The sequence below is a fragment of the Aphelocoma coerulescens genome, chromosome 10 (genome assembly GCF_041296385.1).
Source record: "Aphelocoma coerulescens isolate FSJ_1873_10779 chromosome 10, UR_Acoe_1.0, whole genome shotgun sequence".
In the NCBI taxonomy this organism is placed as follows: domain Eukaryota; kingdom Metazoa; phylum Chordata; class Aves; order Passeriformes; family Corvidae; genus Aphelocoma; species Aphelocoma coerulescens.
In genome coordinates, this window is record NC_091024.1 from 17,600,961 (window position 1) to 17,624,022 (window position 23,062).

Genomic DNA, 23,062 nt, shown 5'->3' on the forward strand with positions numbered 1-23,062 from the left:
GTATCCAGCCTGCCACGTTCTCAGTTTACAGCTCACCTAATTCCTGGGGCTTTGCTGCTGTGGCACAAGACATAGAAGAATGTGACCGTTTGATTTTCTTCTTACAAATTGTCCAACCTGAATTTTACAAACCCTTTTTTCAGTTTGTTACTGAAATGTGACAATGTCAAAATGTCTTTGTGATTTTTTATTCAGCTGCCCCAATTAGCCCCAACTTTCACTCTGCATAATTACTGTCTTACCCACTCTGTACATTCAATTGTGGATTTTAGACTCAATTGATTGGACTGACCTAAATTTCCTAAGTAAATATTCTAAAGAGGTTTCTCAAATTTTCTTTCTAAATCTCATGTATTCATTCAGTTAGAATAAAACCAGGTTGCTGTGTTATTTTTTCCATCTATAGGTAGTTATGAACAGTTTCCCTCTGTTCCTCTAAAGATCTCTCACTGCCTTACAAGAACAGCATAAGATTTAGTGCATCTGAGCTTTAAATACAGCAGTCATGTGGAAGCCAGGATTAGAAGCGATTTGATTCAAAGGATTGTACTTCAAACTCCTGGGTCAACCTGCTTCTCCTGCAGAGGGATGTATGGCGTGGGTGCTGTCTGGTTGTCACTGCTATGGCCTTTCATCTGTCTTTAAAGGGAAAAGGGAGGAAGACAAAAAAGGGCACAACGAGAAAAGTGTCTTGCATTGCCCTGGGTTCCCTCTATCTTGCTGTGGTCTCTCTTCTGTGATAGTGCTGTGGAACACAGACCTGAGAGCAATATTTAGCTCAGCTTTCTCCACAGCAAAACTGCTTTCTCTGTTTGAAGGCTGAAATATGGTGAACAGCAATACTGAAATTCTCTCTGTGGAGTGACTGCCTTTCACACAAGTAGCACAACGTAATTCCCTCTACTCACATTCTCATCTTCACTAAGATTCTGCTTAGCCTGCTTCTGTCAGCTCTAATTACAAACCAGCAATGCTCATCCCTGCTTTCTTCTGGATAAGTTCTCCCTTGAATTTGACTTATTTCAGGATGTTGGATGCCAGCTGGGAAATGGAAAATACATTCTGGAAGCTGCAAAACCATCTTTCTTCCTAGACGGTCACACATTTCCCTAAGGGACTTTGGTTAGGACTGAAACACTTTTTACCCTCTGCTGAAGTCAGTGTGTAGTTTCCCTGCCATTGGCCGGTCCTGTGCTGTCAGGGAACACCTCCTAGGGCAACACAAAGGGATGGAGGGCGAGTGGATGGCAAGGCCTTTCACAGAGCCGTTCTCTCGAACCCAGAGCTCTGCTTCTTTCCTTCTTTCTGTCTTCTCTCCTCCTTTCTCCCCTCTCTTGTCCTCTCTTCCTCCCTGTTGAGGAAAAATTTGTGTATCCTGTGATTGCTGGGACTGTGATTCAGCTGAACCAGATAAGACGAGATCTTTCTCCTCTTTCCTGCAGCATCTCTGAAGAATGCCCAAACTTCCCTGTTGAGACATGCGTTATCCAAGTACAAAACCCAGCTGTAACTACAGGACAAATAACATTGTGATCATGATTAATACTTTTTGTCATCACATCCAAGCACCCTCAGGCATGATCAGAGAGCCAGAAGAATCTGACAGACTTTACTAGTTTAGGCCATAAAAAAATACAGCTGAGGAATGCTGCTTTTCTTCTTTCTCACCTGTGACAAAGAGGCTTCACTCCCCCTCCACGTTACAACTCTCACTTTTGGTGATTCAACGTTTCATTCTTTGAGCAACTAAGTGTTTCACAAACCAGGGCCATAGTTCAAGAATGAAAGAAGCACCAAATTTAATGTATTTATTCTGGCTCAGAGTTCTGGCCCCAACACTATCAAGTATTAGAATCAAGCTGAGCAGACATTCCACTAATGAACCAGATAGTCTTCAGTTCGTCAGCCTTCGAAGTATCTGGAGATTGAGACTAGAAGCGCTACTTATTTTAGTGCAATACACAAGCTTATCTGACCAGCTTTTATCTTTGCAAGAATAATTTTTCTGCTTCACATCACACAATCATATAAGATTTTTAAGAGGTTCAGTGTTAGCAAAATATACGCCCTGTTCACTGGATTGTGCTCACTATTCAGAACAGGAAAACAGGACCAAAGCTTACTCATCTTGGGACATCCATGACAGATTACTCTGTCTCTTCAGCCCTCACACAGCTATGCAGAGAAATCCCCTTTGATAGGATTGTCAAACTGTCATGGAGAAATCAGCCAGCTGTTCTATTTATTGCAGTGTGGCTACAGAAGCACAAGAGGCGAGAAACATACAGTGTTTTCTGTCTCCTCTGCTCTGACAGGTCATGCTTGCTCTCTCCGCCATCAGCACTCAAGATACCATATTGCAGCTGAAAAGAGGGTTCTTCCACACTCTAACTGTAAGCCAAATCCTATTTCTGAGACCTCAGTTCTATTGGTATCAATCAAATACAGTGCATGTTGGCCCACATTGAGGCAGGGGCTGAAATTCATTCACTGTGGTTCAGATAGAGCTGAAGAATGAAGTAAGAATGAAACCATGAGAGGGGATGACAGGGATCTATATTTATTTTCTATCTTTTAAGATTCAAATTAAAATAGTTGGGTGTTTTGTTATAAACAAGTTCCTCTTCAGGAGTATCTGGATCTGCTTGTGCTATCAGCTGTGCCAAAGGGACTCCACAAAAAAGTGCCAGGCTTTGAGCTCGCTCAAAGCTGCTCAGGGATGCACACAAAACTGTCCTGCCACATCAAGGCTGAGCAGTAAATAGCACTGTATTGCAGGGCATGTTGGCACAAGTCATGTTCCAGAGCACCAAGAGCCCATCAACACCACAAAGACTTTGCCTCCACCTCCAAGAAGCATGTGGTGGATGTGCGGGCTGGTACAAGTTGAGGAGGCAAGTAGTAGAAACAAAGCCAGTGAGTAGCAGGGCTGTTTTGCCATTCCAAGAAAATATGCCACTCTTAGCAATTACCTTTTCCACCTGTGTCTACAATAGCCCTGATACACAGTTTGTGAGGGTTCAGCAAGGTATTGGCATGAGCCTCACACTGTCTAAAGAGAGTGAGTGCATTTAATGGAAGCAACAACTTCTGTGTTTCATTTCTAGGAAGGCTCAAGCTAAGGTGTTGTGCTGCTCAAGCAAATATCCTTCAGAAAACTTTCCCATCAACTGGAAAATACCAAGTCAGGTTTCCATCCAGTTGGCAACTACTATCCAAGTAGTAAAGCATGAGCTATGTAACGAGCTTGTAGGAGTTATGTTTAAAAACAGGCTCTGGAGATATGAGCTACCCTGAATAACTGGGAACTTTCTTCTTCCACGCTTGAAGCTGTTCCCCAATGCTTCGTTTGCAGTCTGGCATGACAGAAGTTCTTTTCTTTAATAATTTCAGTGTGGAAGCTTCACCACTTGATTGACATTTGTGAAGCTATAATAAAGTTACCGGTGCCTGGGTAAATTCCTATGAACAGAGACCAGAACTGGTCCAGGGTGTTAGTTTCATGGCTCATTGTTGAAAGTGCAAAGGCCAAATTGCATTTTGTGCGTCCTCTTGGATTTAAAAGCCTTCAAATCTAGGCACTCAAGGATTTGGAGTGAATTTACTGGCCAAAAGCCTTGCAATTGTCTCCTGCCTTTTCTTTTCATTGCTGATATTAAGCTCCTTTGGGAACGTGGAAGTTGAATAATGCCGTGGCGGCCAACAGAGACCGTTTTATTGACTTTTTGTGTAAAAAGTCGTGAATTCACACCTCCCCCCTCCTCCAGATGAGGTGGTGGAAGCAGAGTAGAATTACTGTAGTTTGCATCCACAAAAATTAAGTCTCATGGTGTCTGAGGGTTAAATCATTGCTTAGCAGAATAGGGTCCTGAAAGCTTCAGGTGGCTGCTCTCTGCTCACAGGAGGGAGGGACTTCTCTCAGCAAAGGTGCCAGGACAATGGAGCACGTAATTAGGATTACGTAAGTGGTTTGTTGATTATTTGATAGCATGTGGTTGTCTGAAAAGGGCCCCAGGGATTTCACAGATATTGTCTTCCAGATTCAAGTCAAAGAGACACTGTCTGGAACTCCAGATAATCAGCCAAGGACAGAGCCTGGCTCACAGTTATGTGTATCGGTGAGGAAGCAGAAGCTTCCCCTCATGCTGCTATGTTCTAACGCTTTGTCACTTGGGCTGGAAACCCTCTGTGGTTCCAAGCACTGACTGGTGACAAACATGGCCCACCTCTATCTGGATGGCTGCTGACTGACCACTGTATGCATATGCATCTCCCCCACCTGCAGTCTTGCATGTCCATGTGCCCTATAAGCCAGACTCCTGAGCTCTGCAGTGCCCAGTGCTCGTGGCCAACGGACTTTCTGACGATATAAATGAATGCACGAGGAAACCTTCCTTGTGAGTTTATTACGTGCCACTGTTTATGTACAGTTTATTTTTATTCGGGCAACGAGGAGGAGAAAAGGCAGGACATCTTTGCGTCCTGGCACGTTCTTCTTCGCGAGACGCCTATTCCGCGCCTTCCCCCCCTGCAAGGCTGTAAGGTTCGCCGTGCTACTTGGAACCGAGAAGGAAGGTGCAGAGAGCACCGCGCTCTGACGGCGCTGTGCGGGCTGTAAAAGAAAGAGGGCTGCCGCTGGCACGTGGTGCAAACGCAGGTTTCCACGCGCCCGGGGTAAGCTCCGGCTGAGCTTGTTGACCTAAAACTGTTCTCTGTGCCAGACGGAGCTGAGACGCTTTCCCTTTACATTTGGACGACAAGAAAGACCCAGTGTGCTGCTGTATGCCGCTGCGAGGGAAAGTGCATAGGCCAGGGCGTGTTTCGGCAGAAGCAGTCGGCTGGAGCATTTCGCTGCCGGCGCAGTGCTCTGTGCGACAAGTAGGACGACGGCTCGACTCCGGCAGAATGAAAGCGCGACGTGGTGCGAAGAGCATAGAGCACGAAGGCAGGGCACCGAGCTGCGGTGCGCATCGCACAGGCTGCAAGAGGAAGCGTGGCTGGCACTCGCTTCTCTGCCGGATTCACGTTAGCAGCTGAACACAGAAAGTTCCACTTGCAGCTACTCCTGCTGCTACCTATTTCTCTTCCAGCTTTCCCTGGAAAGAATTGTGCCCAGCTTTATGCTCGGAGGTGCAGAGGTGACAGCGGTAGATGCGGCAGAGAACGGCAATCCAGAGTGCAGCGGACGGTTTCTGGTGCTTTACGCGAGGCAAGGCGAACGTGCAGCCCAGCAGTGGCTTTTACTTCTGGAGCCTTTTGCTTCGGTAGCAGCAGCTGCTGCAAGTGGGCAACGGAGCTGCGAGAGTGAATAACGTGACGGTACGCCTATCTGAGAAGGAAGCCGCCGAGCCGCAGTGTGTTGTGCCCAGTTTCAAGGCTGCTTGGAGAAGGGGGGTACTTGAGGAACGCCTTCTTTCCGGACGCGTCCTTCTGGGTGTGCTCAAGCTGCGTGGACTCTGCAGCCCTGAAGGTTCAAGAACCTGTTTCTGGCCAGCTTGTGTGCTGGAGTGCAAGGGCTGCGCCTTCCGTCCTGAAGCAGGCAGCGCATTCTCAGCTGAATCTGCTTGTGAAGCAGCTCTTGGCTGGACACTTGACATTCGCTCCACTGAGTACGTTAGCCCGGTGCCCAGCTGCTCCGTTCTTCGCCTTCTGTGGTCCGGACAGAACTTGAAGCGCAGCGATGGCTTGGAGCTTTGCCGCTCTTCAGCGTGAACACTGCACGCAGCCACGGTGTGCCGTGCACGGATTTCCCTCAGCTCGACGTACAATCACATCCTCTTGCCGTTTCCCAGAGTCGAAAGTGTCCGCGTAGCTCTCGCTCAGCGAAATGCGTCAGGCGAGAAACACTTGCTGGATTGGCTTTTCGCTGGCCCAGACTTTCCACGCCGCACCACAACTCGGGCAACGAGGAGGAGAAAAGGCAGGACATCTTTGCGTCCTGGCACGTTCTTCTTCGCGAGACGCCTATTCCGCGCCTTCCCCCCCTGCAAGGCTGTAAGGTTCGCCGTGCTACTTGGAACCGAGAAGGAAGGTGCAGAGAGCACCGCGCTCTGACGGCGCTGTGCGGGCTGTAAAAGAAAGAGGGCTGCCGCTGGCACGTGGTGCAAACGCAGGTTTCCACGCGCCCGGGGTAAGCTCCGGCTGAGCTTGTTGACCTAAAACTGTTCTCTGTGCCAGACGGAGCTGAGACGCTTTCCCTTTACATTTGGACGACAAGAAAGACCCAGTGTGCTGCTGTATGCCGCTGCGAGGGAAAGTGCATAGGCCAGGGCGTGTTTCGGCAGAAGCAGTCGGCTGGAGCATTTCGCTGCCGGCGCAGTGCTCTGTGCGACAAGTAGGACGACGGCTCGACTCCGGCAGAATGAAAGCGCGACGTGGTGCGAAGAGCATAGAGCACGAAGGCAGGGCACCGAGCTGCGGTGCGCATCGCACAGGCTGCAAGAGGAAGCGTGGCTGGCACTCGCTTCTCTGCCGGATTCACGTTAGCAGCTGAACACAGAAAGTTCCACTTGCAGCTACTCCTGCTGCTACCTATTTCTCTTCCAGCTTTCCCTGGAAAGAATTGTGCCCAGCTTTATGCTCGGAGGTGCAGAGGTGACAGCGGTAGATGCGGCAGAGAACGGCAATCCAGAGTGCAGCGGACGGTTTCTGGTGCTTTACGCGAGGCAAGGCGAACGTGCAGCCCAGCAGTGGCTTTTACTTCTGGAGCCTTTTGCTTCGGTAGCAGCAGCTGCTGCAAGTGGGCAACGGAGCTGCGAGAGTGAATAACGTGACGGTACGCCTATCTGAGAAGGAAGCCGCCGAGCCGCAGTGTGTTGTGCCCAGTTTCAAGGCTGCTTGGAGAAGGGGGGTACTTGAGGAACGCCTTCTTTCCGGACGCGTCCTTCTGGGTGTGCTCAAGCTGCGTGGACTCTGCAGCCCTGAAGGTTCAAGAACCTGTTTCTGGCCAGCTTGTGTGCTGGAGTGCAAGGGCTGCGCCTTCCGTCCTGAAGCAGGCAGCGCATTCTCAGCTGAATCTGCTTGTGAAGCAGCTCTTGGCTGGACACTTGACATTCGCTCCACTGAGTACGTTAGCCCGGTGCCCAGCTGCTCCGTTCTTCGCCTTCTGTGGTCCGGACAGAACTTGAAGCGCAGCGATGGCTTGGAGCTTTGCCGCTCTTCAGCGTGAACACTGCACGCAGCCACGGTGTGCCGTGCACGGATTTCCCTCAGCTCGACGTACAATCACATCCTCTTGCCGTTTCCCAGAGTCGAAAGTGTCCGCGTAGCTCTCGCTCAGCGAAATGCGTCAGGCGAGAAACACTTGCTGGATTGGCTTTTCGCTGGCCCAGACTTTCCACGCCGCACCACAACTCGGGCAACGAGGAGGAGAAAAGGCAGGACATCTTTGCGTCCTGGCACGTTCTTCTTCGCGAGACGCCTATTCCGCGCCTTCCCCCCCTGCAAGGCTGTAAGGTTCGCCGTGCTACTTGGAACCGAGAAGGAAGGTGCAGAGAGCACCGCGCTCTGACGGCGCTGTGCGGGCTGTAAAAGAAAGAGGGCTGCCGCTGGCACGTGGTGCAAACGCAGGTTTCCACGCGCCCGGGGTAAGCTCCGGCTGAGCTTGTTGACCTAAAACTGTTCTCTGTGCCAGACGGAGCTGAGACGCTTTCCCTTTACATTTGGACGACAAGAAAGACCCAGTGTGCTGCTGTATGCCGCTGCGAGGGAAAGTGCATAGGCCAGGGCGTGTTTCGGCAGAAGCAGTCGGCTGGAGCATTTCGCTGCCGGCGCAGTGCTCTGTGCGACAAGTAGGACGACGGCTCGACTCCGGCAGAATGAAAGCGCGACGTGGTGCGAAGAGCATAGAGCACGAAGGCAGGGCACCGAGCTGCGGTGCGCATCGCACAGGCTGCAAGAGGAAGCGTGGCTGGCACTCGCTTCTCTGCCGGATTCACGTTAGCAGCTGAACACAGAAAGTTCCACTTGCAGCTACTCCTGCTGCTACCTATTTCTCTTCCAGCTTTCCCTGGAAAGAATTGTGCCCAGCTTTATGCTCGGAGGTGCAGAGGTGACAGCGGTAGATGCGGCAGAGAACGGCAATCCAGAGTGCAGCGGACGGTTTCTGGTGCTTTACGCGAGGCAAGGCGAACGTGCAGCCCAGCAGTGGCTTTTACTTCTGGAGCCTTTTGCTTCGGTAGCAGCAGCTGCTGCAAGTGGGCAACGGAGCTGCGAGAGTGAATAACGTGACGGTACGCCTATCTGAGAAGGAAGCCGCCGAGCCGCAGTGTGTTGTGCCCAGTTTCAAGGCTGCTTGGAGAAGGGGGGTACTTGAGGAACGCCTTCTTTCCGGACGCGTCCTTCTGGGTGTGCTCAAGCTGCGTGGACTCTGCAGCCCTGAAGGTTCAAGAACCTGTTTCTGGCCAGCTTGTGTGCTGGAGTGCAAGGGCTGCGCCTTCCGTCCTGAAGCAGGCAGCGCATTCTCAGCTGAATCTGCTTGTGAAGCAGCTCTTGGCTGGACACTTGACATTCGCTCCACTGAGTACGTTAGCCCGGTGCCCAGCTGCTCCGTTCTTCGCCTTCTGTGGTCCGGACAGAACTTGAAGCGCAGCGATGGCTTGGAGCTTTGCCGCTCTTCAGCGTGAACACTGCACGCAGCCACGGTGTGCCGTGCACGGATTTCCCTCAGCTCGACGTACAATCACATCCTCTTGCCGTTTCCCAGAGTCGAAAGTGTCCGCGTAGCTCTCGCTCAGCGAAATGCGTCAGGCGAGAAACACTTGCTGGATTGGCTTTTCGCTGGCCCAGACTTTCCACGCCGCACCACAACTCGGGCAACGAGGAGGAGAAAAGGCAGGACATCTTTGCGTCCTGGCACGTTCTTCTTCGCGAGACGCCTATTCCGCGCCTTCCCCCCCTGCAAGGCTGTAAGGTTCGCCGTGCTACTTGGAACCGAGAAGGAAGGTGCAGAGAGCACCGCGCTCTGACGGCGCTGTGCGGGCTGTAAAAGAAAGAGGGCTGCCGCTGGCACGTGGTGCAAACGCAGGTTTCCACGCGCCCGGGGTAAGCTCCGGCTGAGCTTGTTGACCTAAAACTGTTCTCTGTGCCAGACGGAGCTGAGACGCTTTCCCTTTACATTTGGACGACAAGAAAGACCCAGTGTGCTGCTGTATGCCGCTGCGAGGGAAAGTGCATAGGCCAGGGCGTGTTTCGGCAGAAGCAGTCGGCTGGAGCATTTCGCTGCCGGCGCAGTGCTCTGTGCGACAAGTAGGACGACGGCTCGACTCCGGCAGAATGAAAGCGCGACGTGGTGCGAAGAGCATAGAGCACGAAGGCAGGGCACCGAGCTGCGGTGCGCATCGCACAGGCTGCAAGAGGAAGCGTGGCTGGCACTCGCTTCTCTGCCGGATTCACGTTAGCAGCTGAACACAGAAAGTTCCACTTGCAGCTACTCCTGCTGCTACCTATTTCTCTTCCAGCTTTCCCTGGAAAGAATTGTGCCCAGCTTTATGCTCGGAGGTGCAGAGGTGACAGCGGTAGATGCGGCAGAGAACGGCAATCCAGAGTGCAGCGGACGGTTTCTGGTGCTTTACGCGAGGCAAGGCGAACGTGCAGCCCAGCAGTGGCTTTTACTTCTGGAGCCTTTTGCTTCGGTAGCAGCAGCTGCTGCAAGTGGGCAACGGAGCTGCGAGAGTGAATAACGTGACGGTACGCCTATCTGAGAAGGAAGCCGCCGAGCCGCAGTGTGTTGTGCCCAGTTTCAAGGCTGCTTGGAGAAGGGGGGTACTTGAGGAACGCCTTCTTTCCGGACGCGTCCTTCTGGGTGTGCTCAAGCTGCGTGGACTCTGCAGCCCTGAAGGTTCAAGAACCTGTTTCTGGCCAGCTTGTGTGCTGGAGTGCAAGGGCTGCGCCTTCCGTCCTGAAGCAGGCAGCGCATTCTCAGCTGAATCTGCTTGTGAAGCAGCTCTTGGCTGGACACTTGACATTCGCTCCACTGAGTACGTTAGCCCGGTGCCCAGCTGCTCCGTTCTTCGCCTTCTGTGGTCCGGACAGAACTTGAAGCGCAGCGATGGCTTGGAGCTTTGCCGCTCTTCAGCGTGAACACTGCACGCAGCCACGGTGTGCCGTGCACGGATTTCCCTCAGCTCGACGTACAATCACATCCTCTTGCCGTTTCCCAGAGTCGAAAGTGTCCGCGTAGCTCTCGCTCAGCGAAATGCGTCAGGCGAGAAACACTTGCTGGATTGGCTTTTCGCTGGCCCAGACTTTCCACGCCGCACCACAACTCGGGCAACGAGGAGGAGAAAAGGCAGGACATCTTTGCGTCCTGGCACGTTCTTCTTCGCGAGACGCCTATTCCGCGCCTTCCCCCCCTGCAAGGCTGTAAGGTTCGCCGTGCTACTTGGAACCGAGAAGGAAGGTGCAGAGAGCACCGCGCTCTGACGGCGCTGTGCGGGCTGTAAAAGAAAGAGGGCTGCCGCTGGCACGTGGTGCAAACGCAGGTTTCCACGCGCCCGGGGTAAGCTCCGGCTGAGCTTGTTGACCTAAAACTGTTCTCTGTGCCAGACGGAGCTGAGACGCTTTCCCTTTACATTTGGACGACAAGAAAGACCCAGTGTGCTGCTGTATGCCGCTGCGAGGGAAAGTGCATAGGCCAGGGCGTGTTTCGGCAGAAGCAGTCGGCTGGAGCATTTCGCTGCCGGCGCAGTGCTCTGTGCGACAAGTAGGACGACGGCTCGACTCCGGCAGAATGAAAGCGCGACGTGGTGCGAAGAGCATAGAGCACGAAGGCAGGGCACCGAGCTGCGGTGCGCATCGCACAGGCTGCAAGAGGAAGCGTGGCTGGCACTCGCTTCTCTGCCGGATTCACGTTAGCAGCTGAACACAGAAAGTTCCACTTGCAGCTACTCCTGCTGCTACCTATTTCTCTTCCAGCTTTCCCTGGAAAGAATTGTGCCCAGCTTTATGCTCGGAGGTGCAGAGGTGACAGCGGTAGATGCGGCAGAGAACGGCAATCCAGAGTGCAGCGGACGGTTTCTGGTGCTTTACGCGAGGCAAGGCGAACGTGCAGCCCAGCAGTGGCTTTTACTTCTGGAGCCTTTTGCTTCGGTAGCAGCAGCTGCTGCAAGTGGGCAACGGAGCTGCGAGAGTGAATAACGTGACGGTACGCCTATCTGAGAAGGAAGCCGCCGAGCCGCAGTGTGTTGTGCCCAGTTTCAAGGCTGCTTGGAGAAGGGGGGTACTTGAGGAACGCCTTCTTTCCGGACGCGTCCTTCTGGGTGTGCTCAAGCTGCGTGGACTCTGCAGCCCTGAAGGTTCAAGAACCTGTTTCTGGCCAGCTTGTGTGCTGGAGTGCAAGGGCTGCGCCTTCCGTCCTGAAGCAGGCAGCGCATTCTCAGCTGAATCTGCTTGTGAAGCAGCTCTTGGCTGGACACTTGACATTCGCTCCACTGAGTACGTTAGCCCGGTGCCCAGCTGCTCCGTTCTTCGCCTTCTGTGGTCCGGACAGAACTTGAAGCGCAGCGATGGCTTGGAGCTTTGCCGCTCTTCAGCGTGAACACTGCACGCAGCCACGGTGTGCCGTGCACGGATTTCCCTCAGCTCGACGTACAATCACATCCTCTTGCCGTTTCCCAGAGTCGAAAGTGTCCGCGTAGCTCTCGCTCAGCGAAATGCGTCAGGCGAGAAACACTTGCTGGATTGGCTTTTCGCTGGCCCAGACTTTCCACGCCGCACCACAACTCGGGCAACGAGGAGGAGAAAAGGCAGGACATCTTTGCGTCCTGGCACGTTCTTCTTCGCGAGACGCCTATTCCGCGCCTTCCCCCCCTGCAAGGCTGTAAGGTTCGCCGTGCTACTTGGAACCGAGAAGGAAGGTGCAGAGAGCACCGCGCTCTGACGGCGCTGTGCGGGCTGTAAAAGAAAGAGGGCTGCCGCTGGCACGTGGTGCAAACGCAGGTTTCCACGCGCCCGGGGTAAGCTCCGGCTGAGCTTGTTGACCTAAAACTGTTCTCTGTGCCAGACGGAGCTGAGACGCTTTCCCTTTACATTTGGACGACAAGAAAGACCCAGTGTGCTGCTGTATGCCGCTGCGAGGGAAAGTGCATAGGCCAGGGCGTGTTTCGGCAGAAGCAGTCGGCTGGAGCATTTCGCTGCCGGCGCAGTGCTCTGTGCGACAAGTAGGACGACGGCTCGACTCCGGCAGAATGAAAGCGCGACGTGGTGCGAAGAGCATAGAGCACGAAGGCAGGGCACCGAGCTGCGGTGCGCATCGCACAGGCTGCAAGAGGAAGCGTGGCTGGCACTCGCTTCTCTGCCGGATTCACGTTAGCAGCTGAACACAGAAAGTTCCACTTGCAGCTACTCCTGCTGCTACCTATTTCTCTTCCAGCTTTCCCTGGAAAGAATTGTGCCCAGCTTTATGCTCGGAGGTGCAGAGGTGACAGCGGTAGATGCGGCAGAGAACGGCAATCCAGAGTGCAGCGGACGGTTTCTGGTGCTTTACGCGAGGCAAGGCGAACGTGCAGCCCAGCAGTGGCTTTTACTTCTGGAGCCTTTTGCTTCGGTAGCAGCAGCTGCTGCAAGTGGGCAACGGAGCTGCGAGAGTGAATAACGTGACGGTACGCCTATCTGAGAAGGAAGCCGCCGAGCCGCAGTGTGTTGTGCCCAGTTTCAAGGCTGCTTGGAGAAGGGGGGTACTTGAGGAACGCCTTCTTTCCGGACGCGTCCTTCTGGGTGTGCTCAAGCTGCGTGGACTCTGCAGCCCTGAAGGTTCAAGAACCTGTTTCTGGCCAGCTTGTGTGCTGGAGTGCAAGGGCTGCGCCTTCCGTCCTGAAGCAGGCAGCGCATTCTCAGCTGAATCTGCTTGTGAAGCAGCTCTTGGCTGGACACTTGACATTCGCTCCACTGAGTACGTTAGCCCGGTGCCCAGCTGCTCCGTTCTTCGCCTTCTGTGGTCCGGACAGAACTTGAAGCGCAGCGATGGCTTGGAGCTTTGCCGCTCTTCAGCGTGAACACTGCACGCAGCCACGGTGTGCCGTGCACGGATTTCCCTCAGCTCGACGTACAATCACATCCTCTTGCCGTTTCCCAGAGTCGAAAGTGTCCGCGTAGCTCTCGCTCAGCGAAATGCGTCAGGCGAGAAACACTTGCTGGATTGGCTTTTCGCTGGCCCAGACTTTCCACGCCGCACCACAACTCGGGCAACGAGGAGGAGAAAAGGCAGGACATCTTTGCGTCCTGGCACGTTCTTCTTCGCGAGACGCCTATTCCGCGCCTTCCCCCCCTGCAAGGCTGTAAGGTTCGCCGTGCTACTTGGAACCGAGAAGGAAGGTGCAGAGAGCACCGCGCTCTGACGGCGCTGTGCGGGCTGTAAAAGAAAGAGGGCTGCCGCTGGCACGTGGTGCAAACGCAGGTTTCCACGCGCCCGGGGTAAGCTCCGGCTGAGCTTGTTGACCTAAAACTGTTCTCTGTGCCAGACGGAGCTGAGACGCTTTCCCTTTACATTTGGACGACAAGAAAGACCCAGTGTGCTGCTGTATGCCGCTGCGAGGGAAAGTGCATAGGCCAGGGCGTGTTTCGGCAGAAGCAGTCGGCTGGAGCATTTCGCTGCCGGCGCAGTGCTCTGTGCGACAAGTAGGACGACGGCTCGACTCCGGCAGAATGAAAGCGCGACGTGGTGCGAAGAGCATAGAGCACGAAGGCAGGGCACCGAGCTGCGGTGCGCATCGCACAGGCTGCAAGAGGAAGCGTGGCTGGCACTCGCTTCTCTGCCGGATTCACGTTAGCAGCTGAACACAGAAAGTTCCACTTGCAGCTACTCCTGCTGCTACCTATTTCTCTTCCAGCTTTCCCTGGAAAGAATTGTGCCCAGCTTTATGCTCGGAGGTGCAGAGGTGACAGCGGTAGATGCGGCAGAGAACGGCAATCCAGAGTGCAGCGGACGGTTTCTGGTGCTTTACGCGAGGCAAGGCGAACGTGCAGCCCAGCAGTGGCTTTTACTTCTGGAGCCTTTTGCTTCGGTAGCAGCAGCTGCTGCAAGTGGGCAACGGAGCTGCGAGAGTGAATAACGTGACGGTACGCCTATCTGAGAAGGAAGCCGCCGAGCCGCAGTGTGTTGTGCCCAGTTTCAAGGCTGCTTGGAGAAGGGGGGTACTTGAGGAACGCCTTCTTTCCGGACGCGTCCTTCTGGGTGTGCTCAAGCTGCGTGGACTCTGCAGCCCTGAAGGTTCAAGAACCTGTTTCTGGCCAGCTTGTGTGCTGGAGTGCAAGGGCTGCGCCTTCCGTCCTGAAGCAGGCAGCGCATTCTCAGCTGAATCTGCTTGTGAAGCAGCTCTTGGCTGGACACTTGACATTCGCTCCACTGAGTACGTTAGCCCGGTGCCCAGCTGCTCCGTTCTTCGCCTTCTGTGGTCCGGACAGAACTTGAAGCGCAGCGATGGCTTGGAGCTTTGCCGCTCTTCAGCGTGAACACTGCACGCAGCCACGGTGTGCCGTGCACGGATTTCCCTCAGCTCGACGTACAATCACATCCTCTTGCCGTTTCCCAGAGTCGAAAGTGTCCGCGTAGCTCTCGCTCAGCGAAATGCGTCAGGCGAGAAACACTTGCTGGATTGGCTTTTCGCTGGCCCAGACTTTCCACGCCGCACCACAACTCGGGCAACGAGGAGGAGAAAAGGCAGGACATCTTTGCGTCCTGGCACGTTCTTCTTCGCGAGACGCCTATTCCGCGCCTTCCCCCCCTGCAAGGCTGTAAGGTTCGCCGTGCTACTTGGAACCGAGAAGGAAGGTGCAGAGAGCACCGCGCTCTGACGGCGCTGTGCGGGCTGTAAAAGAAAGAGGGCTGCCGCTGGCACGTGGTGCAAACGCAGGTTTCCACGCGCCCGGGGTAAGCTCCGGCTGAGCTTGTTGACCTAAAACTGTTCTCTGTGCCAGACGGAGCTGAGACGCTTTCCCTTTACATTTGGACGACAAGAAAGACCCAGTGTGCTGCTGTATGCCGCTGCGAGGGAAAGTGCATAGGCCAGGGCGTGTTTCGGCAGAAGCAGTCGGCTGGAGCATTTCGCTGCCGGCGCAGTGCTCTGTGCGACAAGTAGGACGACGGCTCGACTCCGGCAGAATGAAAGCGCGACGTGGTGCGAAGAGCATAGAGCACGAAGGCAGGGCACCGAGCTGCGGTGCGCATCGCACAGGCTGCAAGAGGAAGCGTGGCTGGCACTCGCTTCTCTGCCGGATTCACGTTAGCAGCTGAACACAGAAAGTTCCACTTGCAGCTACTCCTGCTGCTACCTATTTCTCTTCCAGCTTTCCCTGGAAAGAATTGTGCCCAGCTTTATGCTCGGAGGTGCAGAGGTGACAGCGGTAGATGCGGCAGAGAACGGCAATCCAGAGTGCAGCGGACGGTTTCTGGTGCTTTACGCGAGGCAAGGCGAACGTGCAGCCCAGCAGTGGCTTTTACTTCTGGAGCCTTTTGCTTCGGTAGCAGCAGCTGCTGCAAGTGGGCAACGGAGCTGCGAGAGTGAATAACGTGACGGTACGCCTATCTGAGAAGGAAGCCGCCGAGCCGCAGTGTGTTGTGCCCAGTTTCAAGGCTGCTTGGAGAAGGGGGGTACTTGAGGAACGCCTTCTTTCCGGACGCGTCCTTCTGGGTGTGCTCAAGCTGCGTGGACTCTGCAGCCCTGAAGGTTCAAGAACCTGTTTCTGGCCAGCTTGTGTGCTGGAGTGCAAGGGCTGCGCCTTCCGTCCTGAAGCAGGCAGCGCATTCTCAGCTGAATCTGCTTGTGAAGCAGCTCTTGGCTGGACACTTGACATTCGCTCCACTGAGTACGTTAGCCCGGTGCCCAGCTGCTCCGTTCTTCGCCTTCTGTGGTCCGGACAGAACTTGAAGCGCAGCGATGGCTTGGAGCTTTGCCGCTCTTCAGCGTGAACACTGCACGCAGCCACGGTGTGCCGTGCACGGATTTCCCTCAGCTCGACGTACAATCACATCCTCTTGCCGTTTCCCAGAGTCGAAAGTGTCCGCGTAGCTCTCGCTCAGCGAAATGCGTCAGGCGAGAAACACTTGCTGGATTGGCTTTTCGCTGGCCCAGACTTTCCACGCCGCACCACAACTCGGGCAACGAGGAGGAGAAAAGGCAGGACATCTTTGCGTCCTGGCACGTTCTTCTTCGCGAGACGCCTATTCCGCGCCTTCCCCCCCTGCAAGGCTGTAAGGTTCGCCGTGCTACTTGGAACCGAGAAGGAAGGTGCAGAGAGCACCGCGCTCTGACGGCGCTGTGCGGGCTGTAAAAGAAAGAGGGCTGCCGCTGGCACGTGGTGCAAACGCAGGTTTCCACGCGCCCGGGGTAAGCTCCGGCTGAGCTTGTTGACCTAAAACTGTTCTCTGTGCCAGACGGAGCTGAGACGCTTTCCCTTTACATTTGGACGACAAGAAAGACCCAGTGTGCTGCTGTATGCCGCTGCGAGGGAAAGTGCATAGGCCAGGGCGTGTTTCGGCAGAAGCAGTCGGCTGGAGCATTTCGCTGCCGGCGCAGTGCTCTGTGCGACAAGTAGGACGACGGCTCGACTCCGGCAGAATGAAAGCGCGACGTGGTGCGAAGAGCATAGAGCACGAAGGCAGGGCACCGAGCTGCGGTGCGCATCGCACAGGCTGCAAGAGGAAGCGTGGCTGGCACTCGCTTCTCTGCCGGATTCACGTTAGCAGCTGAACACAGAAAGTTCCACTTGCAGCTACTCCTGCTGCTACCTATTTCTCTTCCAGCTTTCCCTGGAAAGAATTGTGCCCAGCTTTATGCTCGGAGGTGCAGAGGTGACAGCGGTAGATGCGGCAGAGAACGGCAATCCAGAGTGCAGCGGACGGTTTCTGGTGCTTTACGCGAGGCAAGGCGAACGTGCAGCCCAGCAGTGGCTTTTACTTCTGGAGCCTTTTGCTTCGGTAGCAGCAGCTGCTGCAAGTGGGCAACGGAGCTGCGAGAGTGAATAACGTGACGGTACGCCTATCTGAGAAGGAAGCCGCCGAGCCGCAGTGTGTTGTGCCCAGTTTCAAGGCTGCTTGGAGAAGGGGGGTACTTGAGGAACGCCTTCTTTCCGGACGCGTCCTTCTGGGTGTGCTCAAGCTGCGTGGACTCTGCAGCCCTGAAGGTTCAAGAACCTGTTTCTGGCCAGCTTGTGTGCTGGAGTGCAAGGGCTGCGCCTTCCGTCCTGAAGCAGGCAGCGCATTCTCAGCTGAATCTGCTTGTGAAGCAGCTCTTGGCTGGACACTTGACATTCGCTCCACTGAGTACGTTAGCCCGGTGCCCAGCTGCTCCGTTCTTCGCCTTCTGTGGTCCGGACAGAACTTGAAGCGCAGCGATGGCTTGGAGCTTTGCCGCTCTTCAGCGTGAACACTGCACGCAGCCACGGTGTGCCGTGCACGGATTTCCCTCAGCTCGACGTACAATCACATCCTCTTGCCGTTTCCCAGAGTCGAAAGTGTCCGCGTAGCTCTCGCTCAGCGAAATGCGTCAGGCGAGAAACACTTGCTGGATTGGCTTTTCGCTGGCCCAGACTTTCCACGCCGCACCACAACTCGGGCAACGAGGAGGAGAAAAGGCAGGACATCTTTGCGTCCTGGCACGTTCTTCTTCGCGAGACGCCTATTCCGCGCCTTCCCCCCCTGCAAGGCTGTAAGGTTCGCCGTGCTACTTGGAACCGAGAAGGAAGGTGCAGAGAGCACCGCGCTCTGACGGCGCTGTGCGGGCTGTAAAAGAAAGAGGGCTGCCGCTGGCACGTGGTGCAAACGCAGGTTTCCACGCGCCCGGGGTAAGCTCCGGCTGAGCTTGTTGACCTAAAACTGTTCTCTGTGCCAGACGGAGCTGAGACGCTTTCCCTTTACATTTGGACGACAAGAAAGACCCAGTGTGCTGCTGTATGCCGCTGCGAGGGAAAGTGCATAGGCCAGGGCGTGTTTCGGCAGAAGCAGTCGGCTGGAGCATTTCGCTGCCGGCGCAGTGCTCTGTGCGACAAGTAGGACGACGGCTCGACTCCGGCAGAATGAAAGCGCGACGTGGTGCGAAGAGCATAGAGCACGAAGGCAGGGCACCGAGCTGCGGTGCGCATCGCACAGGCTGCAAGAGGAAGCGTGGCTGGCACTCGCTTCTCTGCCGGATTCACGTTAGCAGCTGAACACAGAAAGTTCCACTTGCAGCTACTCCTGCTGCTACCTATTTCTCTTCCAGCTTTCCCTGGAAAGAATTGTGCCCAGCTTTATGCTCGGAGGTGCAGAGGTGACAGCGGTAGATGCGGCAGAGAACGGCAATCCAGAGTGCAGCGGACGGTTTCTGGTGCTTTACGCGAGGCAAGGCGAACGTGCAGCCCAGCAGTGGCTTTTACTTCTGGAGCCTTTTGCTTCGGTAGCAGCAGCTGCTGCAAGTGGGCAACGGAGCTGCGAGAGTGAATAACGTGACGGTACGCCTATCTGAGAAGGAAGCCGCCGAGCCGCAGTGTGTTGTGCCCAGTTTCAAGGCTGCTTGGAGAAGGGGGGTACTTGAGGAACGCCTTCTTTCCGGACGCGTCCTTCTGGGTGTGCTCAAGCTGCGTGGACTCTGCAGCCCTGAAGGTTCAAGAACCTGTTTCTGGCCAGCTTGTGTGCTGGAGTGCAAGGGCTGCGCCTTCCGTCCTGAAGCAGGCAGCGCATTCTCAGCTGAATCTGCTTGTGAAGCAGCTCTTGGCTGGACACTTGACATTCGCTCCACTGAGTACGTTAGCCCGGTGCCCAGCTGCTCCGTTCTTCGCCTTCTGTGGTCCGGACAGAACTTGAAGCGCAGCGATGGCTTGGAGCTTTGCCGCTCTTCAGCGTGAACACTGCACGCAGCCACGGTGTGCCGTGCACGGATTTCCCTCAGCTCGACGTACAATCACATCCTCTTGCCGTTTCCCAGAGTCGAAAGTGTCCGCGTAGCTCTCGCTCAGCGAAATGCGTCAGGCGAGAAACACTTGCTGGATTGGCTTTTCGCTGGCCCAGACTTTCCACGCCGCACCACAACTCGGGCAACGAGGAGGAGAAAAGGCAGGACATCTTTGCGTCCTGGCACGTTCTTCTTCGCGAGACGCCTATTCCGCGCCTTCCCCCCCTGCAAGGCTGTAAGGTTCGCCGTGCTACTTGGAACCGAGAAGGAAGGTGCAGAGAGCACCGCGCTCTGACGGCGCTGTGCGGGCTGTAAAAGAAAGAGGGCTGCCGCTGGCACGTGGTGCAAACGCAGGTTTCCACGCGCCCGGGGTAAGCTCCGGCTGAGCTTGTTGACCTAAAACTGTTCTCTGTGCCAGACGGAGCTGAGACGCTTTCCCTTTACATTTGGACGACAAGAAAGACCCAGTGTGCTGCTGTATGCCGCTGCGAGGGAAAGTGCATAGGCCAGGGCGTGTTTCGGCAGAAGCAGTCGGCTGGAGCATTTCGCTGCCGGCGCAGTGCTCTGTGCGACAAGTAGGACGACGGCTCGACTCCGGCAGAATGAAAGCGCGACGTGGTGCGAAGAGCATAGAGCACGAAGGCAGGGCACCGAGCTGCGGTGCGCATCGCACAGGCTGCAAGAGGAAGCGTGGCTGGCACTCGCTTCTCTGCCGGATTCACGTTAGCAGCTGAACACAGAAAGTTCCACTTGCAGCTACTCCTGCTGCTACCTATTTCTCTTCCAGCTTTCCCTGGAAAGAATTGTGCCCAGCTTTATGCTCGGAGGTGCAGAGGTGACAGCGGTAGATGCGGCAGAGAACGGCAATCCAGAGTGCAGCGGACGGTTTCTGGTGCTTTACGCGAGGCAAGGCGAACGTGCAGCCCAGCAGTGGCTTTTACTTCTGGAGCCTTTTGCTTCGGTAGCAGCAGCTGCTGCAAGTGGGCAACGGAGCTGCGAGAGTGAATAACGTGACGGTACGCCTATCTGAGAAGGAAGCCGCCGAGCCGCAGTGTGTTGTGCCCAGTTTCAAGGCTGCTTGGAGAAGGGGGGTACTTGAGGAACGCCTTCTTTCCGGACGCGTCCTTCTGGGTGTGCTCAAGCTGCGTGGACTCTGCAGCCCTGAAGGTTCAAGAACCTGTTTCTGGCCAGCTTGTGTGCTGGAGTGCAAGGGCTGCGCCTTCCGTCCTGAAGCAGGCAGCGCATTCTCAGCTGAATCTGCTTGTGAAGCAGCTCTTGGCTGGACACTTGACATTCGCTCCACTGAGTACGTTAGCCCGGTGCCCAGCTGCTCCGTTCTTCGCCTTCTGTGGTCCGGACAGAACTTGAAGCGCAGCGATGGCTTGGAGCTTTGCCGCTCTTCAGCGTGAACACTGCACGCAGCCACGGTGTGCCGTGCACGGATTTCCCTCAGCTCGACGTACAATCACATCCTCTTGCCGTTTCCCAGAGTCGAAAGTGTCCGCGTAGCTCTCGCTCAGCGAAATGCGTCAGGCGAGAAACACTTGCTGGATTGGCTTTTCGCTGGCCCAGACTTTCCACGCCGCACCACAACTCGGGCAACGAGGAGGAGAAAAGGCAGGACATCTTTGCGTCCTGGCACGTTCTTCTTCGCGAGACGCCTATTCCGCGCCTTCCCCCCCTGCAAGGCTGTAAGGTTCGCCGTGCTACTTGGAACCGAGAAGGAAGGTGCAGAGAGCACCGCGCTCTGACGGCGCTGTGCGGGCTGTAAAAGAAAGAGGGCTGCCGCTGGCACGTGGTGCAAACGCAGGTTTCCACGCGCCCGGGGTAAGCTCCGGCTGAGCTTGTTGACCTAAAACTGTTCTCTGTGCCAGACGGAGCTGAGACGCTTTCCCTTTACATTTGGACGACAAGAAAGACCCAGTGTGCTGCTGTATGCCGCTGCGAGGGAAAGTGCATAGGCCAGGGCGTGTTTCGGCAGAAGCAGTCGGCTGGAGCATTTCGCTGCCGGCGCAGTGCTCTGTGCGACAAGTAGGACGACGGCTCGACTCCGGCAGAATGAAAGCGCGACGTGGTGCGAAGAGCATAGAGCACGAAGGCAGGGCACCGAGCTGCGGTGCGCATCGCACAGGCTGCAAGAGGAAGCGTGGCTGGCACTCGCTTCTCTGCCGGATTCACGTTAGCAGCTGAACACAGAAAGTTCCATTTGCAGCTACTCCTGCTGCTACCTATTTCTCTTCCAGCTTTCCCTGGAAAGAATTGTGCCCAGCTTTATGCTCGGAGGTGCAGAGGTGACAGCGGTAGATGCGGCAGAGAACGGCAATCCAGAGTGCAGCGGACGGTTTCTGGTGCTTTACGCGAGGCAAGGCGAACGTGCAGCCCAGCAGTGGCTTTTACTTCTGGAGCCTTTTGCTTCGGTAGCAGCAGCTGCTGCAAGTGGGCAACGGAGCTGCGAGAGTGAATAACGTGACGGTACGCCTATCTGAGAAGGAAGCCGCCGAGCCGCAGTGTGTTGTGCCCAGTTTCAAGGCTGCTTGGAGAAGGGGGGTACTTGAGGAACGCCTTCTTTCCGGACGCGTCCTTCTGGGTGTGCTCAAGCTGCGTGGACTCTGCAGCCCTGAAGGTTCAAGAACCTGTTTCTGGCCAGCTTGTGTGCTGGAGTGCAAGGGCTGCGCCTTCCGTCCTGAAGCAGGCAGCGCATTCTCAGCTGAATCTGCTTGTGAAGCAGCTCTTGGCTGGACACTTGACATTCGCTCCACTGAGTACGTTAGCCCGGTGCCCAGCTGCTCCGTTCTTCGCCTTCTGTGGTCCGGACAGAACTTGAAGCGCAGCGATGGCTTGGAGCTTTGCCGCTCTTCAGCGTGAACACTGCACGCAGCCACGGTGTGCCGTGCACGGATTTCCCTCAGCTCGACGTACAATCACATCCTCTTGCCGTTTCCCAGAGTCGAAAGTGTCCGCGTAGCTCTCGCTCAGCGAAATGCGTCAGGCGAGAAACACTTGCTGGATTGGCTTTTCGCTGGCCCAGACTTTCCACGCCGCACCACAACTCGGGCAACGAGGAGGAGAAAAGGCAGGACATCTTTGCGTCCTGGCACGTTCTTCTTCGCGAGACGCCTATTCCGCGCCTTCCCCCCCTGCAAGGCTGTAAGGTTCGCCGTGCTACTTGGAACCGAGAAGGAAGGTGCAGAGAGCACCGCGCTCTGACGGCGCTGTGCGGGCTGTAAAAGAAAGAGGGCTGCCGCTGGCACGTGGTGCAAACGCAGGTTTCCACGCGCCCGGGGTAAGCTCCGGCTGAGCTTGTTGACCTAAAACTGTTCTCTGTGCCAGACGGAGCTGAGACGCTTTCCCTTTACATTTGGACGACAAGAAAGACCCAGTGTGCTGCTGTATGCCGCTGCGAGGGAAAGTGCATAGGCCAGGGCGTGTTTCGGCAGAAGCAGTCGGCTGGAGCATTTCGCTGCCGGCGCAGTGCTCTGTGCGACAAGTAGGACGACGGCTCGACTCCGGCAGAATGAAAGCGCGACGTGGTGCGAAGAGCATAGAGCACGAAGGCAGGGCACCGAGCTGCGGTGCGCATCGCACAGGCTGCAAGAGGAAGCGTGGCTGGCACTCGCTTCTCTGCCGGATTCACGTTAGCAGCTGAACACAGAAAGTTCCACTTGCAGCTACTCCTGCTGCTACCTATTTCTCTTCCAGCTTTCCCTGGAAAGAATTGTGCCCAGCTTTATGCTCGGAGGTGCAGAGGTGACAGCGGTAGATGCGGCAGAGAACGGCAATCCAGAGTGCAGCGGACGGTTTCTGGTGCTTTACGCGAGGCAAGGCGAACGTGCAGCCCAGCAGTGGCTTTTACTTCTGGAGCCTTTTGCTTCGGTAGCAGCAGCTGCTGCAAGTGGGCAACGGAGCTGCGAGAGTGAATAACGTGACGGTACGCCTATCTGAGAAGGAAGCCGCCGAGCCGCAGTGTGTTGTGCCCAGTTTCAAGGCTGCTTGGAGAAGGGGGGTACTTGAGGAACGCCTTCTTTCCGGACGCGTCCTTCTGGGTGTGCTCAAGCTGCGTGGACTCTGCAGCCCTGAAGGTTCAAGAACCTGTTTCTGGCCAGCTTGTGTGCTGGAGTGCAAGGGCTGCGCCTTCCGTCCTGAAGCAGGCAGCGCATTCTCAGCTGAATCTGCTTGTGAAGCAGCTCTTGGCTGGACAC